Source organism: Bison bison, unplaced genomic scaffold, assembly GCF_000754665.1.
Source record: "Bison bison bison isolate TAMUID 2011002044 unplaced genomic scaffold, Bison_UMD1.0 scf7180017864461, whole genome shotgun sequence".
NCBI classification, from domain to species: domain Eukaryota; kingdom Metazoa; phylum Chordata; class Mammalia; order Artiodactyla; family Bovidae; genus Bison; species Bison bison.
In genome coordinates, this window is record NW_011495023.1 from 2,590,447 (window position 1) to 2,594,816 (window position 4,370).

A 4,370-nucleotide genomic window follows, 5' to 3' on the forward strand; every position below is an offset into this window, starting at 1 on the left:
AGGGGATGTTGGCAATTTGATCTCTGGTTCCTCTGCCTTTTCTAAACCAGCTTGAACATCAGGAAGTCCATGGTTCACGTATTGCTGAAGCCTGGCTTGGAGAATTTTGAGCATTACTTTACTAGCATGTGAGATGAGTGCAATTGTGCGATAGTTTGAGCATTCTTTGGCATTGCCTTTCTTTGGGATTGAAATGAAAACTGACCTCTTCCAGTCCTGTGGCCACTGCTGAGTTTTCCAAATTTGCTGGCATATTGAGTGCATCACTTTCACAGCATCATCTTTCAGGATTTGGAATAGCTCAACTGGAATTAAATCACCTCCACTAGCTTTGTTTGTAGTGATACTTTCTAAGGCCCACTTGACTTCACATTCTAGGATGTCTGGCTCTAGGTCAGTGATCACACCACCATGATTATCTGGGTTGTGAAGATCTTTTTTGTACAGTTCTTCTGTGTATTCTTGCCATCTCTTCTTAATATCTCTGCTTCTGTTAGGTCCATACCAATTCTGTCCTTTATCGAACCCATCTTTGCATGAAATGTTCCTTTGGTATCTCTGATTTTCTTGAAGAGATCTCTAGTCTTTCCCATTCTGGTGTTTTCCTCTATTTCTTTGCATTGATTGCTGAAGAAGGCTTTCTTATCTCTTCTTGCTACTCTTTGGAACTCTGCACTCAGATGCTTATATCTTTCCTTTGCTCCTTTGCTTTTCACTTCTCTTCTTTTCACAGCTATTTGTAAGGCCTCCTCAGACAGCCATTTTGCTTTTTTGCATTTCTTTTCCATGGGGATGGTCTTGATCCCTGTCTCCTGTACAATGTCATGAACCTCATTCCATAGTTCATCAGGCACTCTATCTATCAGATCTAGGCCCTTAAATCTACTTTTCACCTCCACTGTATAATCATAAGGGATTTGATTTAGGTCATACCTGAATGGTCTAGTGGTTTTCCCTACTTTCTTCAATTTCAGTCTGAATTTGGCAATCAGGAGTTCATGATCTGAGCCACAGTCAGCTCCTGGTCTTGTTTTTGCTGACTGTATAGAACTTCTCCATCTTTTGCTGCAAAGAATATAATCAATCTGATTTCGGTGTTGACCATCTGGTGATGTCCATGTATAGAGTCTTCTTTTGCGTTGTTGGAAGAGGGTGTTTGTTATGACCAGTGCAGTTTCTTGGCAAAACTCTATTAGTCTTTGCTCTGCTTCATTGCGTATTCCAAGGCCAAATTTGCCTGTTACTCCAGGTGTTTCTTGACTTCCTACTTTTGCATTCCAGTCCCCTATAATGAAAAGGACATCTCTTTTGGGTGTTAGTTCTAAAAGGTCTTGTAGGTCTTCATAGAACTGTTCAACTTCAGCTTCTTCAGCATTACTGATTGGGGCATAGACTTGGATTACTGTGATATTGAATGGTTTGCCTTGGAAACGAACAGAGATCATTCTGTTGTTTTTGAGACTGCATCCAAGTACTGCATCTCAGACTCTTTTGTTGACCATGATGGCTACTCCATTTCTTCTGAGGGATTCCTGCCCGCAGTAGTAGATATAATGGTCATCTGAGTTAAATTCACCCATTCCAGTCCATTTTAGTTCGCTGATTGCTAGAATGTCGACATTCACTCTTGCCACCCCATACCAAATTTGATGCATATCCAGTGAACTTTACACATTGAAAGTAGTTGCAGTAGAGGACCAAGGCCCATCCACACCATGTTCTTATGCATTCTGGATTCCTATACCAGCTGCCTCTATTAGAGGCCTCCCTATGAAAGGGAGAGAAGGGGTCAGCTGATATTTGTACTTCTCAGTTGCCTCTTATAGACCACTTTACTGGGGGTATCTGAAGATAGTTTTCTGGGTTACTACTCAGTATTCAGGACTTTTACACTCCTAGCCATCCTGCATCAGTATTCACAAGGTTATTGGGGCCATAGTAAGGATGAGCCTTTTGTTTGGGGCTCCTTCAGGTATGACATCATCTTCCCTCAGCTCCTACTCCCATCAGTATTGATACATCTGACCCTTGCCTGTTTTCTTTCTGTGGGGAAAATTAAATAGTGGTGCTATTTCCAAAGACATTCCAAGTCTTTCCATTTAGACTTGCTTATACTATTAAAGGAAGTGAATAAAAGCTTGTTACTTTCAATTTGGCTTGCTCTCTTAATTGACCAAATCAAAACAGGCAGCCTTCTCTGCCAGATTAGTGCAGAGAACAAAGTAGTCACTAAAGTAAAATTCTTTTCTGGAAGGAACACTTTGAGAGGTGCTAGGGAGACTCTTTCAGGGCTCAGGCTGGATCATTTGCGGGAGTCAAAGGTCCCATGGGCACATTGTCCGTGAGGCTAATGTGTCTCCACAGGAGCTAATGGACTCCATGGGGCTCTCCAGCAGAGTACCACTGTATTGTCTATGTGCAACTCTACTCATATTCTTCTAAGCCCTGCTTAACTGCAGTTAAGGCCATGTTAGAGGAGCATAGGAAGATTGTGAACCTATCCAATTTGAACACCTGTCTCTCAAAAATTTGCCTGGTAAAGAAACATAAATAACTGCTCTCTTTTCTAAGCTTAATGCAGGAAAAAGTCTCCTTGAGACTATATCCCTATTCAGTAACTCAGCTGACTTGTATACCAGATCATGAGTTCAGTTACTCAACTGATTCTGGCTGTTCAATCAACAGAACAACTTTGGCAACAGTAGTATCTGACATCATGATGATTGCAAAAACTTGTCCAGAGTGTGGGAACTTGTTAGGCAGCAACTGATGCCACAAATGCCCTTTTCCATATTCCTTCAAACAGGGGTGATTCAGATCAGTTCATCCTTGTGTGGAATGATAACAACTCACCATTCACACCCTTCCACAATGCTACTTGAATTTCCTATTTGTCAGCAATGCATCACCTGGAAAATCTCCCACTACTAGAGGAGGGGCTTGTCTTTCTACTCTGCTGATAATATCATTCTATTGAGTCCACAGAAGAGAGCTACCCAGCAAGGACTGAACATCCTGCTAATACACAAGTGGCAACTTGCTGGGCCATTTTTTACAGAAAGCATACAAGCACCCAAGTGAAGTTTCTGGGCATGATCAGGATATGCTGTCTCATTGTCTCATTCCATGGGAGAAGACTGCTTCTGACCCTCGCCACTCCAACAATTAAAAAGGAGGTCCATGGACTGATGGAACTCTTCACCTGCCTGCATTCTTAATGCCAACCATTTACAGGGTTACATAAAAGGTCATTTCCTTTCAATGGGGCCACAGCCAAGAGGATGACCTGGAAGCCCTTCAACAAGCCCCAGGCTACCCCTTTTTTTGCTGTCTCTGATCCATTTTGCCTTTTGAGTTAACAGATATCAGCAACCTCTCTATTCACCAATTGGAGTTTAGGCAGAAGGACACTGCCAGAGGCATCAGTTGGAGTTTTTAATTCATCATCTCTAGGAATATCTGGCTGAAAGGTACACAGCCTTTAAGAGAAAATTATTAGTCCATTATTGGGCTTTAGTGCATACTGAGCACATGACCCATGACTGTGAAATAAGTCTCAAGAAAAGAAATTCCAACCAAAAGTTATCAATAGTTTTGCTTTTGCTCTCTATTTAAGGGCATTTCCACTTTGCTGCTAAGTCACTTCAGTCGTGTCTGACTCTTACCGACCCCATGGACTGCAGCCTTCCAGGCTCCTCTGTCCATGGGATTTTCTAGGCAAGAGTACTGGAGTGGGGTGCCATTGCCTTCTCTGATTCCCACTTAAAGTCAGTGTAAAATTTTTATAAAAATATGACCAGACAGGATTCCTGGAGTGGAGATGGCCACATTTGCTCTGCTGCTCCTACAGTTTAGGAGCATACATCATCATCTGAGGATGGCTCATAAGCTGGACAAGTAAGACCTTGTGGTTTATTACTGTCTTTTCTATGTGATGCAAACTGGAATGAAGATTGATAGTAAAAACTAAATGTCATAAATTTTTATCAAAGCTAATGGATCAGTTAAAAGTTCTTAAACAGTTGGGTGATAATGAATGTTACTCAAGAAATAATAGTTGTTGTTCACTCATTTGTGTCTGACTCTTTGCAACCCCATGGACTGCAGCATTCCAGGCTTCCCTGTCCTTCACTATCTCCCAGAGTATGTTCAAACTGATGTCCATTGAATTGGTGATACCATGAAACCATCTCATCCTCTGTCGTCCTCTTCTCCACCTGCCTTCAATCTTTCCAGCATCAAGGTCTTTTGCAATAAGTCAGCTCTTTGCAGCAGGTGGCCAAAGTATTGGAGCTTCAGCTTCAGCACCATTCCTTTCAATGAATATTCAGGGTTAATTTCCTTTAGAATTGACTGGCTTAAACTCCTTG

The 4,370-nt window shown here is 41.8% G+C and overlaps 1 protein-coding gene and 1 pseudogene across 1 annotated transcript in view; one reads left to right on the forward strand and one right to left on the reverse strand.

Annotated features, from left to right (window-relative positions):
- Window positions 1-4,370, reverse strand: part of LOC105003084 (uncharacterized protein C10orf68-like) — a 181,499-nt gene that overhangs the window by 138,104 nt on the left and 39,025 nt on the right. The gene's annotated exons all lie outside the window — the stretch shown is intronic.
- Window positions 3,821-4,370, forward strand: part of LOC105003079 — a 1,556-nt pseudogene continuing 1,006 nt past the window's right edge.